Source organism: Dendrobates tinctorius, unplaced genomic scaffold, assembly GCF_039654945.1.
Source record: "Dendrobates tinctorius isolate UK_male_01 unplaced genomic scaffold, ASM3965494v1 ptg000162l, whole genome shotgun sequence".
Taxonomy (NCBI): Eukaryota; Metazoa; Chordata; class Amphibia; order Anura; family Dendrobatidae; genus Dendrobates; species Dendrobates tinctorius.
Genome location: NW_027361829.1, coordinates 41,676,324 through 41,696,860, shown reverse-complemented (window position 1 = coordinate 41,696,860; position 20,537 = coordinate 41,676,324). Strand labels below are relative to the sequence as shown.

Below are 20,537 nucleotides of genomic sequence, written 5' to 3'. Positions count from 1 at the left end.
TGTTTTTACCTTACTTATTAAAGATTTTAAAAGATTTAATTTTTTTTCAGGTAGCTTAATTTTTGCTGGTATTCAGTCTATGTACTGTAGTTTTCTTAGGGTATGTACACATAGTGCATTGTAGATGCCAACATGTCCACATCAATTTTGAACCACACGACGCTTCAGGAAAACACGGGTGGGGCCTCCTGAAGCACCTTCTTTGCTGTCTTTCCGGTTGTTTCTGTGCTGGCTTTGCAGTCGATGTCCTCTTTCTTTACTTTTATACATAAGATGGTGGCTCCACCTGAAGAATGGACAGGTCACTTCTTTTAGCCTCTTCACTGCTGTTGAAGTCTGAAGCAGCTGGAAGAAGTAACAAAAGGACAGGACAGGACATATTCTCAGCAAGTCGTTTTGACTTTGCTGTGCATATATTCATTCTATTTGATGTTTCTCCAGCTCCTTTTCAGGAGGGTTTCAGTCAGAATCTGCCTGTATATGACATTTTGCGCACAGAACTTTACAGTCCAACATACACCAGCCCCGTACCCAATATTCAGTTATGTAGCCTAATTCTATACAGCAAAAAGTAACAGCCAGACATAAAGATGGAACATGATATTTATTCTATGAATATGTTTCTAGTAGATGTAATGTATGGCAACATTCGTGTCTTTACCATGTGCGATCACTCTCAGTCCTTGTGCCCAGTATCACTGCCATAATCTTACACTTCTTCCTTGATTCTTTACATTTATCTTCTGAGGCTTCAAAGGAAGCAGTGACTACGGCATAGGGGGCAGCGAGGGTTGGAGCGGAGCCATGTGGAGATGCAACTGTGATGGTAGCAATGTTTGCATGGAAGAACTACAACTTCCTCTCCAGTCTCATAGTCCATTATGCAGATGGCACAGGATTCTGCCTCTTCCTGAGATGTTATCCTTCTTGTTGGGAAGCTCTTAGTGCACAGAACTTGCCTTTGCTGCAGAATTTGGAGCAGGTTATATTGGGCAGGTGGCGATGGTGGCCGCATATGTGGAGGAGGTGTATAGACTCCCATTCCCTGCAGCTGAATGATGAGGTTAAACCAATGGTTTGCCTGGTGTGGCTGTAGAGCAGATGGGCTTGAAGCTGAGACCTCCCTGGGTCTGGAGGGCTCTGCAGGGGCCGGTCTCAGTGGCGAGCGGCTTCTTTCCCTGCTATGGTGTGCTCTCTGCCGCAGAGGAGCTCTGGCCCTTCTCCCTCTCGCGGTGACTTCAGTGGGGTCTGTATGATGGCCATCATTGGTAATGAGCCTTCTCTGCTCCCTTAGGCGATTGTGGAGGATTATGGCCTGACCTATAAAGAAAAAGATTACTATAATTATGGTAAATTAAAAAAAAAAACAACAAAACAATTTTGGGCTAAATGGATAGAACCAGCTGTTGCTTTGGGATTTAAAGAGGGAAAGAAACATTGTTTCATCTTTGGCCTACATAAACCTGCTCAGTATTCCTTCTCTGCAGACATTACAAAGCAGGGTGCAAATATGTTAGCATTTTGGGCTCTACATTTAACTTTTACCCAGGGCCTCACTTTGACTACAACTTTCTCTGACCGACCCCCAAGGAATATGAAAGGAAGGTGGAGGACGCACTGTGTGTCCTGAAACATCTTAGCCCAAAGAAAACCCTCAGAAAAGCTCCTATAAAGGTGGAATATTCTCTCACTTACCCCGATTTTCAGGTCGCCTCAGCCATGTCTCATTGTCAGCATTGAGCTGATGCAGCTCCCGGGACGTCATGGCTCAGTTTCTCGGGGCTGAGATGGTGAAATGTAAAGAACTACGTTCTCTGATGGCACAGATGTTATTGTGCCAAAATAACAATAAGAATCCGTGGAAGTAAATACCAGACGTATAAACAATCTAGCGCGCGCTTCCAAAACCAAAGTGGAGTCTCCGCAAATGCATCAACTCTCAAAATGGCACTGAGGTCACCGAGCGTAGAGATTGTATAACCTCACAACATTCTGTATCATTGTGACATCACATGTGAGAGGAACCACGCGCTGTCATAATGGTTGACTGTCCAGTCTGTTATGCTGTATGTCCTCTATATACACATGTACACTCCAGGGAAACAAATGTATACATTGTAAGAATATTACACACCTAGCAATGATAATCAGTTTTATCATTTATATCAGTGTGTGCATTATTCCCTAAACCTCAGCCACTGCAGAACATGTTTCTCATGGTGGTCCTGAAAGAAAACAAAACACAAAGTCAAGTACCAGACCCTGCTACTCCTCAGTACTGCAGCCAGTGTCCTCCTCTTCCAGCAGAGGCCATTGGGTGACCACTGCAGCCAATCATTTAAGTTAATAGAAATGTCCAAATTCATATGTTTTATCATGATACAAGATAAACAGTTTTAGAAATGAAAACAGATAAATTAAATTTTCAGAAAATGGCATGTATGAAATTAGATACTTATGGAGAGAGGAATGCGGAGATGACACAGATCATGTAAGTCCACCTAATTAACACTCAGGAAAATAATCAGGTCATATAAGGACGTACATGGAAATCCCTGAATTTGGACCTCCCATTGGCCACAGATGCTGTTAATCAACCCGGTGGAGATGACAAAGGCCTCCTTGTCTAACTTCTTAGATACCACGGTTGCTGGTCACAATGGAATCTAATGGGTTAAATTGCTGCAATCAGAGCTAGCCTGTGGAAAATTCGAAAGAGTGGAGTCATAAAATCTGTCTACACAATATGTGAAAAAAAGATTTGTTTATTCATATATGTCTCAAGTATCAAAAACACTAAAATTTAGGGTATACATAAGTGCAAGTTTTACATGGGTAATGAGTTTGAAGGACACAGGTAAAGAAAAAACTTGTAGACAAAACACTTTGTTCAAAACTCTATGACCAGAGGAATAAAGTTCTTAAAACGATAGACCATAAAGTAAAATGTGTGTATACCTTTAAGGGGCAAACAGTAAGGTGGCTAGCTCAAGCTTGATCCTTACCCATATTAGGCGCAGTATTTGTCAGCAGCATGCCAGCTGGGTGAGGATCAATCTTGAGCTAGCCACCTTACTTTTTGCCCCTTAAAGGTGTACACACATTTTACTTTATGGTCTATCATTTTAAGAACTTGATTCCTCCGGTCGTAGACCTTTGAACAAAGTGTTTTGTCTCCAAGTATTTTCTTTACCTGTGTCCTTCATACTCATTACCCATATAAAATTTGTGTGCATTTAAGTATACCCTAAATTTTAGTATTTTTGATACTTGAAACTTATATTCAAATAAACAAATCTTTTCACATATTGTGTAGGCAGTTTTTATGTCTACAATCTTTCGAGTTTTTCTGTCGTGGTGGCAGTAAATAAGCCATTTCTGACTTAGTCAGATACTCTTTAGTATTGTATGTTGCTCTGATCTAATTTTTCAAATCAGAGCTAGCTTGTATTGAATCAGTTATGGCTGGTTGTCAGCTGTGTAAAACAGCCAGCACCCACTGTGTATGGAGTGGGCTCAGCTTGTGAGTCTGCTCCTTATAAATCATCCTAACTCGTTCTGTACATATTTACAGTATAAGCAGGGGATGGGACTAGAGCTGAGCGAAACAGGTCGGTCAGATTCAAAAATCGCCAACTTTCGCCAAAGTCGGGTTTCGCTGAACAAAGCCTGACTATAGCGTGAAGTCGGCCATGCGGTTGTCGACCCAAGCACCAAAGTCGCGTTTCCCATAATGTTTGCAGGCACCTTTTCGCAGCCAATGAGCAAGGATGCACACTGTGGGCAACGAGATGACATGGGCAGCGGCCACCACCATCTTAGAGAAGGGCATTGCAGTGATTGGATTGCTTTGTGTGGCGTCACAGTGGCTATAAAAGCCCTGACCGCCGACTGCCATTTTACTTCTGCCGATCTTAGCGTAGGGAAAGGTTGCTGCCACTATTTCTCAGTAGGGAGAGAGTTAGGCAGGAAAGAAAAGTTATTCTGTGCTTGTGCTGATAACAATTGTGCTGTACAGTTAGTGTGCAGTGACAGGGGAGGATTTTGTTGTGTGCAGCAGCAGTGCTGGTTCTTAGGCTGCCTGCCAGTGACGGGGAGGATTTTCTTTTGTGCAGCAGCAGAGATGGTTAATAGGCTGCCTGCTAGCTGTATTGCTGTGTGTACACTGCTGTGCAACTGCTTTTTACACAGCACTAATACTTTTTTCTGCATACTTACCAAGCACTCATTTTTTCCCACACCATATAGAGCTGTACGCTCCTCACACACTACTGTGTACCGGCTAGTATCACGGACAAATACATGCTGACTATCTGTGTGTAACTCCGGAAATATATACGGAGATTTACAATTACCCCTAGACTGTATACAGCTGTACGCTTGTGATACAGTACCCTTTTTCAGCTTTTTATATTCTTGTCTAATTCATACTGAGCCTGAGAGCATCTGTGCTGAAATATATATGGAGATTTAAAATTACCCCAACACTATATACACCTGGTATCTTCTGATACAGTACCTGTGATGAAGGAGAGGCCGCCATCTTAGATGTGGGGCCACATATCTGAGCTTGGCATCCATTTTGGTCTAAGTTCAGAAATTACAGGCAGCTAAAGGCTTCTATACCCCCAGGCGCTGTGTACTTAGTGAATACAAGCAGGATTTAGTGTTCCAATGCTAAATAGCCAGGGCATTGGTGTGATAATGAGGATAGGCCCAAAACAGAGCTTCAAAGCCCAGGTACGGAGCCATGCCAGCAGGGGGCCAGATAAAGCATGAGGGCTTCAATTAGAATGTGCCTGCTAGCAGACACAGGAATATGCATCCTTTGTGTGTCCCAGACACTGTGGCTCCATCCTATGAACACGAATTATGAACTCATCTTTCGAGTTATGGACACATGAAAATATCCGAGTGACCCTGAGGGAATCGTGCATCTGGCAGTGTGACTCCCGAGTCGATGAGAGCACTGATTCCTGAGATATAGAGATTGGCCCTCTACAGTGACCCAATAGGGCCATGTTTGCACTCCACATGACCGGCAAAGCAAACCGCATTCACTGGTACCTCTCATGTTCTGATTCGATCATGCTGTAGAAAGTTATCCCCTTTCTTAGATATTGGAAATAAGTTCTGCAAAGAGCTAAAGGGTGGAGATTATTAACCCACCCTCTGACACAGGGGGAGGAACCCAGCATGTTTAAGGGCTGGCAGCCCCTGGCATTCATTCATTCACAAAGAAGATCCAGACGATGATGATCTAAGAAGGACCTGGGGACAGACCTGCCGAGGGGAGCAGCGGCCCATGCTTTGGGGGTCTGTCCAGCAACTAAGATTCTTGTACCTGTGGACTGCTTAGCTCCCCGGCAACCGCATGCACCCTACAATACAATCTGGTAAATTGACCTCCAGCTTAATATCTCTAAGCCTTGTACCCTATTGTTATATCTTTTCTCTGACTGCAAATTTACTGTATATTTCTGTAATTATCTAGTGCGCCCTTAAGGCAATTAAACTATAAACTTAATCTTGGGCTGATGCTTTTACTCTGATCACGAATCTTAGAACCCCCAGCGGGTAACAGGACCTCCTCCCCGGCGACCATTTGCTCTAGGTGCAGTTCCCTTACTGACCTGAGAGACAAAGGGGGGAGCTGGAGAGCTGTGCCTGTGTAGTTACATCACGGTGGTGACGTGGGAGGAACGGGTCCACGTGTGTGTTCCTCCACAGTACCCTTTTTCAGCTTTTTATATTCTTGTCTAATCCATACTGAGCCTGAGAGCGTCTGTGTGTGACTCCTGAAATATATGCGGAGATTCCACTTGTCCTTCAGTAAGGTGCCCTGGATGGGGGTTACAAAAACGCTGAATTTCAGGAAAGCAAAGTTTGATCAGCTTAGAGAGGACCTTCGCCGAATTGATTGGGACAATGTCCTCAAAAATAGGAGCACAGAAAATAAACGGGAAATATTTAAATCAGTTTAACACACCCACTGCGAGCTAGCCATACCGTGCAGAAATAAAAGGGATAGGAACAGGAGAACACCAATGTGGCTAAATAAGGATGTATAAAGGGCAATAAATAACAAGAACAAGGCATTTAAGAAGCTAAAACAAGAAGGCAATGAAGAAGCATTAAAAAGTTATAGAAATAAAATAAAATGTGTAAAAAACAAATACATTTAGCAAAAGTGGAAACTGAGAGACTTATTGCTAAGGAAAGTAAAACAAACCCCAAACTATTGTTTAATTATATAAACAGTAAAATGATTAAAATTGATGGTGTTGGCCCTTTAAAGAACAATGAGGGTGAAATCATAGAGAGCGATGTGGGAAAAGCAAATGTTTTAAATACTTTTTTCTCAACAGTGTTCACACAGGAAAAGGATTTGCCAGGGGAAATGCCGAGTGATAATGTAAACTCCCCATTAAGTATTACCTGCCTAACCAAGGAAGAAGTGCAGAACCGCCTTAGTAAGATTAAAATTGACAAATCACCAGGCCCTGATGGCATTCACCCTTGGGTATTAAGGGAGTTAAGTAATGTGATAGACAGGCCTCTATTCCTTATATTTAAAGACTCTATAGAAACAGGGTCTATTCCTTTTGATTGGTGGCAAGCAAATGTGGTACCAATATTCAAAAAGGGGTGTAAAAGGGAACCTGGAAACTATAGGCCGGTAAGCTTAACATCTGTTGTGGGTAAAATTTTTGAAGGGTTTCTAATGGATACCATTATGGAATATCTCAATGTTAATAAATGTTTAACTCCATATCAACATGGATTTATGAAGGATCGCTCCTGTCAAACTAACCTGATCAGCTTCTATGAGGATGTAAGCTCTCAAATGGACCAAGGAGAATCATTGGATGTCATTTATCTCGACTTCTCTAAAGCATTTGACACTGTCCCACATAAAAGATTGGTAAGTAGAGATGAGCGACTTTGCCTTTTTTCGGGTCGAGTCGGGTTTCATGAAACCCGACTCTCTCAAAAGTCGGGTCGAACGAAATCGGCCGATTATCGTGAAAAGTCGAAGGCCGGCTGAAACACGAAACCCAATGCAAGTCAATGGGGAAGCAAAGTTGGCAGGGAGTGGAGGACAGGAAACACACCTACAGTGCCCATTTGAATGGCAAAAACATCAATTTTTATTACTGAAGCTTGTCAACCTTAATTTACTTCATAATAATAGCTACGCACTGAAAACTGGGGGTTATTTGGATAAAGTTGTGGAGGGGTAGGGCTGGCTCCAGGTTTTCATGTGCCCTGGGCCAAAGAGCGCCCCTTTAACATACCACAACTCATGATGCTCCGATACGGTAGAGAAATAGCAGTATAGTACAATGAAAAATACTTCACTTTTTACATCTCATGACTGATATCGATTTTAAATTCTCCAATAGCTCCAAAAACGGACAGTATATTACTCCATACAGTATTATGGGCACCGCATAGTGCGCTATACAGAGTAATGAGGCCCATATATTTCTCCATACAGAATCATTGGTCCCATATAATGTTTGAAACAGTATATGATGAGCTCCACATAATGCTACAGTATATGTTGGTCCCCATGGACCAACTGTCTTATGGGCCCAAATAATGCTCCATATATAATGGGCCCCATTTCTAATGCTCCAGTGTATAATGGGCCCTGTAAATGCTGCTCCAGTGTCTGATGTCCACCTTTGGAATGCTCCAGTGTATGGTGGGCCCCATATATCATTCTCCAGAGTATAGTGCTCCCCAAAAATTGCTGTCCCAACATTGAAAACAATTAAATAAGTCTTCTCGCTAGGGGATCCCTGTACTAGTCTGGACTCCTCATCGTCCCCATCTTCCTTCTCACTGCACTTGGCTGTTTAGGCAGAGGGCGCACAGACATGATGTCATTGCGCTCTCTGATCAGAATATCACTGTCAGGACACGCGGAAGAGGTCATGGCGGTGGAGCAGGGAGAGGTAAATATTTCAACTTTTCAAGTGCTGTGATCCGGAGAAAGCAGGGGGGGGGGCACTCGTTGGCGACAGCACTGGCACAGGGCCCCTCATAGTATGGCGGTGTGTGACGGTGTGTCTGACAGCGGGTGGGCCCGGGCCCTCCCACCGGCAGAGACACTTTTGAGTACTATGAGGGGCCCTGTGCCAGTGCCGTCGCCCATGAGTATACCCCCCACCTGCTCAAGGAACCTGCACTTTCATCTGCACCTTCCTCTTTGTCACCTTGTAAGGTGGTATAGTATGCGGGAAGGGGAACCTGAGTTTCCTCAGGGTCAGATTCTGGCTGTGTAGAGTGTGAGGGGAATGTAGTGGTCTGGGTCAATGTACCAGCAGAATCATCTAGCAGTGGCTGGGCATCAGTGCACTTGTGGGTTCCCCAGGAGTACGGTCGCCACAGTGGCATTACCTTCCTCCTAGGGAGTGTGATGTCATGCTTGGGAGCAACGAAGGATCTCTCTAGCAGTTCAACCAACACACAACACATTTCCCACTCCAGGCCAGCAGGGAGACCTCTGAACCTGACTGCTGAGGAGCTGCTCTCTGTGGTCAGGAGGAGGTAAGTTAGGGCACTCTGTGCAGGGAAGGGGAAGTGTGTGGACGTGAGAAGGGGAGCTAGAGGATGAGCAGAGTTAAGGCTCACTCCTAGCTTGAGCGCATGGTCCGGATTCTGGTCTCCGAGTTTGTAGGGACACTGACGTTCCTGCAGCAGAAACCGGAGGAAGTAGCAGCTGTAAATGCTCTGTACCCAACTAAGGCTCAGAGGCCCCAGCAACGATGTGTGGGAGCCAGAAGGAAAAGGCTATGGCTGCCTGCCATACGAGAAAGTTCCAAAAGAGAATCAACAGGGGGAACTTCATTGAACTCAGCACTGCGAGTACCTCAGATAAGCGCTAGAACGGAGGCCACACTACCTATCTGCAGAGAGAGAATTCCAAATTGGCTTCCAGGCTGACCAACTCCTCCATCTGTACTCTGGGTCCTGGATGGCACTTACCAAGTACAGGTAAAGGAACTGCACGACTGTGTCTGTCATCTTTCTCCTGCACCTGGCGCACGGCTCTGCTACATCCTGCACTGCACACCATCTACCAACTCTTTCATCTACCTTGCAGGGCTTCTACATCTTAGCTGCACCACAACATCTGTCCCAGAGAAGTGACACTGCAGGGCTGGTCAATCTAATCAGAAACCACAGGTGGCGTCACGTATCATTCACCTATAAACGTAATTCACCCCTTTGCATGGACGCCCAGGGCCACGGAACAGGTCACCATCACCGTGACACATCCCTGTGAGACACCGGCCCGGTACCGATTAACCCCACTGCCCTGGCTGGCCACCCACACTCCATGTCTGATTCATCTTGGACTTGGGAATTCACGATTTGACTTGATAACCCAGGCATGGTATGATAGAAAGAGCTACATGGACTAATGTGAAGTGTGGCCTGCTGCATCATTCACTTTTGGTGGGGGTGAAGGACACAAGGAAAGGGGTTCTTCCTGACCAGGAGCCAGCACTTGATGACTCAGTGCTTGCATTTTTTTGAAACTTCAGAAGACGAGGGCATATTTGCTGGAGTCTGTTTCGGCAATGTAAGCCAAAACCAGTTCCTCATGCTCCGCCTTTAACCTACTCCCAGTAAAGGTAGCCTTCCAGGCATTCCAGAGCCAGACCATGACACAGGCTCAACACCTCCTGCCTTAGCTGTTATTGTGCTTTTGCCACCACCAGCAGATGCACCACCACCATCAGCACCAGCTGGCCCCCCCACGCCCACATCCGCAGCCTCTTCCACCAAACTTCAAAATTTTGCAGAAAATAGACCCAAAATAACATCAGATATATGGCACTGTATCAGAAGCGTATTCAGTCAAAGGATAATTGTCAATCTCCCTACATATTCCATCAGTCACACAGATTATTTTCACTAAAGGGTTGAAACAAAAGCGCAATAGGGTCTTATCCGGGTAAAATGTACAAATACTGAAAGTATTAAACTCACCTTCTCAAAGAGAAAATAAAGCCTGTATAGTAAGTCAGCCTGCTGCACGTCCAACGGTCCACAGCGGAACCGTACCACAGTTCAATAAGGAATAAATTCTTGGACTTTGAGTGCGCTGCCAGACAGATTCAATAACCACACAAGGTTAAAAAAGTTAACCCTTTAATCCCTACGCGTTTCGAAGCATAACGCTTCTTCTTTAGGGGTTGATACAAGAATTTATTCCTTATTGAACATCAGTCACACAGAGACACTCACAGGCTCAGTATGTTTTAGACAAGAATATAAAAATTAGACAAAGTGTACAGTATCATCAGATAGCAGGTATATATAGTATAGTTTAAACATTCTAAATCTCCGTAGATATTTGAGGAGGCACACACAGACACTCTCAGGCTCAGTATTGGATTACAACACAATCTAAAAAGCCGTAAAACGGTAATGGATCTCAAGAGTACAGCTGTACACAGTGTAGGTGTCATTGTTGTCAATTTCAGTATTTATTTCCACATTCAGAAAACAACTCTCACTTGGTCAGTTTGGATTAGATCAGAATATAACAAGCAGTAAATGGGTAATGTATCACAAGCGTAGAGCTGTATACAGTGTTGGGGTAATTTTTAAATGTACATCTAAATTGCAGGAGTAACCCATAGACACTCACACGCTCAGGATGGATCACACCACAATATAACAAGAAGATCCGCAAGAAATAATCACACATGTGGGACAATGTTCCAGGTGTCAATGATACACTTAGAGTGTTGGTTGGAGGAGGACTTCCTGGCAGAAAGGGTACAGTATCACCAGACACCAGGTATATATAGCATAGTTTAAACATTAACAATGTACTTCTATATATCAGGAGTAGTGTTGAGCCACCCCGCTAGTGTTTTGGTTCGTCGCACAGGAGGCAAGTTCGTCGAATGTTCGTCGAACGTTCGAAGAACACCGTCGAACCCCATTGAAAACAATGGCAGGCAAACACAAACACATAAAAACACATAGAAAACAATTACAAAGTACCTTTAAAGGTTTCCCAAAGCAGACAAAATGCTCAGAAGACAAAAATGACATATGGAAAAGGGCAACAACATTTAGAAAAGAGGTGGAGGAGTAAAAGGAGGCGGTGGAGGAGACACAGATATAGGCTTGTCATGCCCTTATGAAGTCAAGAAAGGCTGGAATAAAAATGTAAAATACAAACCAAAAAAAAATAAAAAAATTCTGAAATCGAACACGATCATATACCGTCGAACTTCCCACCAATAAATTATGCCAACTGCCGATGGGGCGGCGTTATTCCCAGGAACCTCCAAACTGCGTCCATGAAGGCAAAGTGTTTGGTTTCCGGGGGGGCTGTATGATTGCAAAGCTGAACCTTAAAGGAATGTCCAAAAGGGCACCACCATGAGTGGAGCCTGTGGCTTAATTGGACTCCACCCGGGAAACCACAACCATACAAGCTACAGAAAAGATGGACAGATTGCAAGCTTTGTTGATTCTGTGTGTGGTGTGGTATGTCCGTTTGTAGTTGTGCTAGCGATTTCTCAGCTTTATTCCGTTAACAACCGAGACTCCGGCATGCCCCCGCGGTACGCGTCAAGCTTACTAGAGGGATACGGGAGGCTCTGGCACGCGAGATCGAGCAATAACAGGTCTATCATGCCCTTACATGTCCGGGGCTGCATGCGTGCTACACTGAAAGGACCAGCTTTTGTCGCTTACAAGTGCTGATAACCCGCTGAACACCGTTAATGATGGGGATCTGGGATTCCAATTATTCCCCACGAACTATGATTTCCCAGTAAGTGCAGGTCAACCGCAATTACGGAATTATGCCTAACCGACATTCCTGACAAAATGAAAAAATTACATGTCCAAACCACAGGTGCTGTAGCTTGCTTAACAGCTCGGCAGCCGTTCTCAGGCCCAGTATGGATTCGACAACATTGTAGAAAGTTGATAAAGGGTACAGTTTCACCGGATAACACGTATATATGTAGCATAGTTTACACATTAAAAACCTATGTCTATAGATCAGGAGGCAGGCTCAGACGGTTTCAGGCCCAGCATGGATTAGATGTGATTGGACAAAGGTGAGAAAGGGTACATTATCAATGGATAGCAGGTATATATAGCATAGTTTAAACATTTAAAATCTCCATGTTCTCAGTATGGATTAGAGCATCAGGAACAGGTTTTGGCTTACATTGCCGAAACAGCCTCCAGCTCTATCACCTCCTCTTCTGAAGTTTCAAAAAATGCAAACACTGAGTCGTCAGTGCAGGCATCTGGTCAGGAACATCACCTTTCCTTGTGTCCTTCACCCCCACCAAAAGTGAAGGATGCGGCAGGCCACACTTCAGATTGCTCCATGGAGCTCTTTTCACATACCATGCCTAGGTTATCAAGTCAAATCCTGAATTCCCCAGTCCAAGATGAATCTGACATGGAGTGCACTGATGCACAGCCACTGCTAGATGATTCTGCTGGTACATTGACCCAGAGCACTACATTGCCCTCGCAGTCTACTGAGCCAGAATCTGACCCTGATGAAACTCAGGTGCCCATTCCCGCATACTATACCACCTTACACGGTGACACAGAGGAAGGTGCAGATGAAATTGAAGAGGAGGTGATGGATGAGTCAGTGTTTGACCCGGATTGGCATCCATTGGGGGAAGAGGGTGCCGCTGGCAATAGCTCAGAAGAGGAGAAGGATCCGCAGCAGGCATCGACATCGCAGCAGCAGTTATCTGGCAGACCCGTAGCTGTCCAAAAACGTGGTAAAAAACAAAAAGAGTTGCAGAACAGCTTGGCCAGACGCTCAAATTAGCACAGCGTGCAAGCACTGAAAATTTATACCATAGTAGAAAGGGTGCAGTGTGGCACTTTTTTGACCAAAATGCTATTGATGAGGCAAAGGTTATCTGTAAAAAGTGCGGAAGGACCTTTAGCCGAGGGAAAAATCTCCGAAATTTGAATACCAGTTGCATGCTTAGACATTTAATCACCATGCACTTGCAAGCGTGGACGGACTACAAAACCTCAGGTAGCACATGTGCACCTGCTCCGACTGCAGGTAGCCAGCAACGCTTCATTGCTTCCCCCACTGTAAGCCAACCGGTAAGCACACCAGCAGCAAGAAATGTTGAGGTGTCGTCGCAAGGCCAAATCAGTCAGGGAATCACAATGTTTTTGCAGTGAAAGACTGAATCTAGGCCATCATCACCACCACCACCACCACTATCACCATCACCAACCCCCTCTCAGTCCATCATGTCTACCGCTAGTTCCCCCATATGCAGCTCTCAAGTCCAGCTCACCCTACCAGCCACTCTGAGTAGGACAAGAAAGTACTCATCCTCTCATCCGCGTTCACTGGCTTTGAACACCTACATTGCCAAACTGATCTCATTAGAGATGATGCCCTTCCATTTGGTTGAAAGCGAAGCGTTCCGAGAGCTCATGGCCTACGCTGTTCCATGCTATGACCTACCCAGTCGGCACTTCTTTTCTAGAAAAGCCATCCCTTCCCTCCACCTGCATGTGAAAGACCGCATTGTCCATGCACTCAAACAATCAGTGAGTGGAAAGGTGCACCTCACAACAGATGCATGGGCCAGTAGGCATGGCCAGGGCCATTAGGTGTCCATCACTGCGCACAGGGTTAATGTGGTGGATGCAGGCTCCACAGGGGACAGCGGTGGTGGAACAGTGCTGCCTAGCCCACGGTATAGGAAACAGTTGGCTGTAGGCTTTCGACCCTCCTCCTCCAGAAGTGAAAGCTCGTCGACAGAGCGCAGTCGCACGAGCACTCCATCCGCAGCCGCCAGTGTTGCACACGAGGTGTCCTACTAGCGAACAGCTAGTGGTAAGCATCAGCAGGCTGTTTTAAAAATGATGTCTTTGGGCGACAACAGACACACCGTGGAAGTACTGGCCGACTACTTGCAGCGAGAAACTGAGTCATGGCTGGGCAGTCTACATCTTGAGCTGGGCAAGGTAGTCAGTGATAACGGCCGTAATTTTGTTGCGGCCATAGCCCTTGCAAAACTCAGAAACATACCTTGCCTGGCTCACACCTTGAACCTAGTGGTGCAGTGCTTCCTAAATAATTATCTGGAGTTAACAGCCCTGTTCCATAAGGTGCGAAGACTGTGCTCCCACATCCGTCATTCGCCCGTAGACTCCAGTCGTATGCAGAAGCTGCAGCGATCACTCCACCTCCCCAAGCACCGCCTAATCATAGACATTGAAACAAGGTGGAACTCCACCATGCACATGGTTGAGAGGCTGTGCGAACAAAGGCAGGTTGTAATGCATTTGTGGGAGGATACACGGGCAGGCAGTTTGAGGGCAGACATGGAGTTGTCGGGTGTGCAGTGGTCAAAGCTGAAACACCTCTGTAAAGTCCTTCAGTGTTTTGAGGCATACACACGGCTGGTAAGCACAGATGACTCCATCATAAGCATGAGCATCCCACTTGTGCGTCTGCTCATGCAATCTTTGATGCACATTAAGGATCAGGCGTCTGCAGCGGAGGAGGAAGAGGAGGAGAAGGAGGGAAGCCTTGATGACAGTCAGCCATTGTCTGCTCAGGGAACTGTCCTGGACGAGGTGGAGGAAGAAGAGGAAGAGGAGGAGGATGAGGGGGATGATTATTTTGGGGAGCAGGATGCTTCTCGGGGGGCAAGAGAAAATGTTGGCTTACCAAGGTCAGGTACAGGGTTTGTGCGTGACTGGAGGGATGTGGATTTGGCAAAAAGTGCTCCTCCACCCACCACTGTCAGTGTATCATTGCCACCTGGAACATTGGCCCACATGTGTGATTATGTATTGCGGATCCTAAAAAAGGACCCCCGCATTGCCAAAATTATGAAGGATGACGACTACTGGTTGGCCAGCATCCTTGATCCACGCTATAAAGGCAAATTACAGAACATCATGTCACAGGAGAACCTAGAGCTAATATTGGCAAATAAACAAGGAACTCTGCTAAACCATTTGTTAGAGGCATTCCCAGCACACAGCATAGGGGCAGGCTCTACCACGAGTCGGACTGGGTCAAATGGAAGAGATGTTCGTGGTGCACACAGCCAAACTGGTGTTGGAGACAGGGGTTTCATGACCATGTTGTGGACTGATTTCTCGAGTACCGCTCACACGACTGTTAATACTGAATCGATTGCAACAGACAGGAGACAGCAGTTGTCAACTGCGGTTCAAAATTACCTCTCCTCCCCTATCGATGTTTTCCCTCACAGCTCATTCCCCTTTGACTACTGGGCCTGTAAACTGGACACCTGGCCTGAATTGGCACAATATGCCTTACAGGAGCTTGCTTGCCCTGCTGGTAGTGTGTTATCAGAAAGAGTCTTCAGTGCTGCTGGATCAATCCTGACAGAAAGAAGGACCCGGCTGTCGACCCAAACTGTTGGTGATCTCACCTTCATTAAAATGAACCATGCATGGGTTTCAAAGGATTTTGTCCCACCTTCCCCTGATGACACATAGGATGCCAGCAAAATGGCTCACTTTGTCCTCCTCTTCCTATGACTTCTCCAATTCCTCCATTTGCAGCTGCTGAACATCCAGCCTACACCTCAACATATGCCAGTTTTTCCACCTCCCTAACTGTACCCCCCCACAGGGCCAGCGTCAGCACCTGGTGCACCCAGGCAAGTGGCGGTGCCCTGAGCAGGTGGGGGTCCCACTCATGGGTGACGGCACTGGCACAGGGCCCCTCACAGTACGCCGGTATCTCTGATGGTGGGGGGCCCACTCGCCATCAGAGACACCGTCGTACTATGAGGGGCCCTGTACCAGTGTCGTCGCCCATGAGTGGGCCCCCCTGCTTGCTCAGGGCACAAGCACTTGCAATACTTACATCTCCCTGCTCCACCGCTTTGACCTCTTCCGCGTTTGCTGACAGTGACATTCAGGTCAGAGAGCGCAATGACGTCACGTCTGTACGCCCTCTGCCTGAACAGTCCAAGTGCAGAGAGCTGGAAGATGGCGACGCTGAGGAGTCTAGAGTAGAGCAGTGCCCAGCGAGGAGAGGTATTTCATTTTTTTAATGTTTGGAGCAATATATTGGGAGCATTATATACTGGAGAATTTTATATGGGGCCCATCATACACTTGAGCATCATAGATAGGGCCCATTATACACTGGAGTATCACATGGGGCCCATTATATATCGAGCATTATATGGGCCCATCATACACTGGAGCATTATAAATGGGGCCCATCATACACTGGAGCATCATCCATGGGGCCCATCATACACCTGCGCATTATAAATGGGGCCCATCATACACTGGAGCATTATAAATGTGACCCATCATACACTGGAGCATGATATATGGGGCCCATTATACACTGGAGCATTATAAATGGGGCCCATTAAATATGGAGCATTATATGGGCCCATCATACACTGGAGCATTATAAATGGGGCCCATCATACACTGGAGCATCATCCATAGGGCCCATCATACACCTGCACATTATAAATGGGGCCCATCATACACTGGAGAATTATAAATGGGGCCCATCATACACTGGAGCACCATCCATGGGGCCCACCATACACATGCGCATTATAAATGGGGCCCATCACACACTGGAGCATTATGAATGTGGCCCATCATACACTGGAGCATCATATACGGGGCCCATTATACACTGGAGCATTATAAATGGGGCCCATTATATATGGAACTTTATACACTGTTTGCATAATTATTATTAGGCGAGTTGTATTTGAGAGGATTCTTTTTATTATTGAACAATAACTATGTTCTCAATCAACCGAAAAGACTCATAAATATCAAAGCTTAATATTTTTGGAAGTTGGAGTGGATTTTTTTTAGATTTGGCTATCTTAGGAGGATATATGTTTGTGCAGGTAACTATTACTGTGCAGAATTATTAGGCAACTTAATAAAAACCAAATATATACCCATCTCACTTGTTTATTTTCACCAGCAAAACCAATATAATAACACAAAATTTAGAAATAAACATTTCTGACATTGAAAACCAAAAAAAAAAGTGACCAACATAGCCACCTTTCTTTACGATGACACTCAAAAGCCTTCCATCCATAGATTCAGTCAGTTGCTTGATCTGTTTACGATCAACATTGCGTGCAGCAGCCACCGCAGCCTCCCTGACACTGTTCCGGTGTAATGTTTTCACTCCCTGTAGATCTCACATTTTATGAGGGACCACAGGTTCTCTATGGGGTTCAGATCAAGTGAACAAGGGGGCCATGTCATTATTTTTTCTTCTTTTAGACCTTTACTGGGCAGCCACGCTGTGGAGTATTTGGATGCATATGATGGAGCATTGTCCTGCATGAAAATCATGTTTTTCTTGAATGATGCCGACTTCTTCCTGTACCACTGCTTGAAGAAGGTGTCTTCCAGAAACTGGCAGTAGGTCTGGGAGTTGAGCTTCACTCCATCCTCAACCCGAAAAGGTCCCACAAGTCCATCATTGATGATACCAGCCCATACCAGTACCCCACCTCCACCTTGCTGGCGTCTGAGTCAGAGTGGAGCTCTCTGGTCTTTACTGATCCAGCCTCGGACCCATCCATCTGGCCCATCAAGAGTCACTCTCATTTCATCAGTCCATAAAACTTTACAAAAATCTGTCTTAACATATTTCTTGGCCCAGTCGAAGTTTAATCTTATGTTTCTTATTCAAAGGTGGTCGTTTTCCAGCCTTCCTTACCTTGGCCATGTCACTGAGTATGGCACACCTTGTGCTTTTTGATACTCCAGTAACATTGCAGCTCTGAAATATGGCAAAACTGGTGGCAAATGGCATCTTGGCAGCTTCACGCTTGATTTTCCTCAATTCATGGGAAGTTATTTTGAGCCTTTTTTTATCAACACGCTTCTTGCGACCCTGTTGGCTATTTGCCATGAAGCGTGTCAGAAACACCGCACTGAACTTGCTCACTGAGCCAGTGCGCGTGCCCTGAGTAAAGCGAACTGAGCTCAAAGATACCTGTGGAGCGGGAAGCAGCCGAGTAGATGCGTACTTCAGAGCCACAGGACCTGAAGCATGTGACTGCTAGGGGTGTGGCCTAAACTCCAGAGAGCTAGGAGCTGCAAATGAACTCCTAGCAGGGTAACTGTGAGACAAAGTTACCATGGGGCATAAACAGGGAGGATAGTCAGGACGTAGCCAATGAGTCATACACAGAGATAGCAGCAAGGTACAAGAGGGGCGAGCAGAGAGTAGTAAGATCACAGGCAATGAGTCATACACAGAGAGGATAGCACAGTACAGAATCAACAGGCAAACTCACAACGGGAAACAAAACTGGGTCAGAACCATATAAACAAGCTATAACAACGAACAGGCACAGGCACACAGAGGTCAGCACACTCGGCCAAAGGCAAAAATATAACTGGCAGGGATTGGAGCTTCCAGGGGTTTAAGAAGCTCTCCCAGAAACAGAAAGAGGCCACAATCATTAACCCCAGGTATGCAGGTCAAAACCTGCACTAAGCTCCAGACATTATCCCCTGACGTGCAGCTCAAAAACCTGCACTGGGATCATGACAGTACCCCTCCTCTCAACAGGGGCCTCTGGACCCCCAGGCTTCCCTGGGTACTTGGCATGGAAAGCCCGAACGAGGCGATCTGCATGTACAGAGCGAGCAGGGACCCATGAGCACTCCTCTGGTCCATATCCCTTCCAGTGGACCAGGTACTGCAAAGAGCGGCGCACCAGCCGAGAGTCCACAATATGTCCGACCTCTTACTCCAATTGACCCTCCACCAGCACTGGAGGAACAACAGGCTCGGAGTCCTCTTTGACAGACCCTATGGATTTCAACAGAGATTTATGGAACACATTGGATATTTTTAAGGAGGCGGGGAGACGCAACCTATATGCCACTGGGTTGACTATCTCCATAATCTCGTACGGACCAATGAACTTTGGTCCCAACTTAGCTGATGGTACCTTTAAGTTGATGTTAGGTGTGGAAAGCCAAACCTTCTCTCCCACCTGAAACATGTCTCCCGAGGCTCTCTTTTTGTCAGCAAAATATTTGTACCTCCCCTGGGCCCGAGAGATATTACGCTGGACTTCAGCCCAGAGGTTTTTTTAACCGTTGAACGGACCCCTCTACCCCTGGACAACCAGAATCCACCCAAGAAAACTCCCCAAAATGCGGATTAAACCCATAGTTAATCAGGAATGGGGAAATGTTGGTGGACTGACTCACCCAGTTGTTAAAAGCGAATTCCGCCAACGGTAACGCATCACACCAATCCTCCTGTCTGGCAGAGGTCAGACACCTGAGAATTTGTTCCAGGGATTGATTGGTGCGTTCTATCTGACCATTACTCTCTGGGTGATATGCCGACGAGAAGGAGAGTGAGATGCCCAATTTCATACAGAACTCCCTCCAAAATTTGGCCACAAACTACACACCTCTGTCAGACACAACATTCAGGGGTACCCCATGCAATCGGACCACATGCTGCACAAACAACCTTGATAATGTTTCTGCTGAGGGTAATGTTGCCAAGGGAATGAAATGGGCCTGTTTAGAAAACCTATCCACCACCACCCAGATCACGGTATGGCCCCTGGAAGGTGGAAGGCTGGTAATAAAATCCATGGAAAGATGAGTCCATGACCTATCAGGAACCAGTAAAGGTATGAGTTCCCCAGCCGGCCGGTTATGCGTGCTTTTGGAACGGGCACACATGCCACAAGCAGAAACAAATTCCTTGACATCGGACCTTAATGAAGGCCACCAAAACCCCTGGCTACTGCCTCTCTAGTGGCCGTGATACCTGGATGAGCACTCAACCTAGACTCATGAAACTCCCGCAGAAGTCTAGGCCGCAATGAATCTGGAACAAACAGTTTATCCCCTGGCCTGGCTGCCGGAGCTAGGGCCTGAGCCCTTAGAATTTCTTGTTCCAACTCAGTTGAGACCCCCGCTACTACCACCCCTGGGGGAAGAATGGAGGACGGCGGCTCAGGGGGAGACACTGGGTCAAAACTTCTGGACAGGGCATCCGCTTTAACATTTTTGGACCCCGGTCGAAAAGTAATGGAGAACTGAAATCGTGAAAGAAAAAAGTGACCAACGGGCTTGTCTAGGAGTAAGCCTCTTAGCAGATTCAAGGTATGCCAAATTTTTGTGATCCGTGACAACCGTGATAGGGTGAGCCACCCCTTCCAAAAAGTGCCTCCATTCCTCAAACGGGACCCTGGGACAGCACATCCCCCACCCCCACTTCAGAAGCATCCACCTCCACAATGAATGGTTTGGACAGGTCTGGTGGTACCAACACCGGGGCAGACATGAAACATTTCTTAATCGTTGAGAAGGACTCCTTAGCGAGTACAGACCAATTTTTTACATCAGCCCCCTTCTGGGTAAGATCTGTGAGTGGTTTAACCACTTGTGAGAAACCTTTAATGAATTTTCGATCTCGAGGCTGAACCCAGTCAGCGATCGCCAGCACCTTCTTAAGA

General features: G+C 46.1%; 1 long non-coding RNA gene across 1 annotated transcript in view; it reads right to left on the bottom strand.

The window, feature by feature from the left end:
• Positions 1-585: 585 nt before the first annotated feature.
• The window catches only part of LOC141052710 (uncharacterized), a 77,297-nt gene continuing 57,345 nt past the window's right edge, over positions 586-20,537 (bottom strand). Inside the window, exon 2 of the long non-coding RNA XR_012220877.1 lies at positions 586-1,320. This is a non-coding gene — a long non-coding RNA (uncharacterized lncRNA). The remainder of the gene's footprint in view (positions 1,321-20,537) is intronic.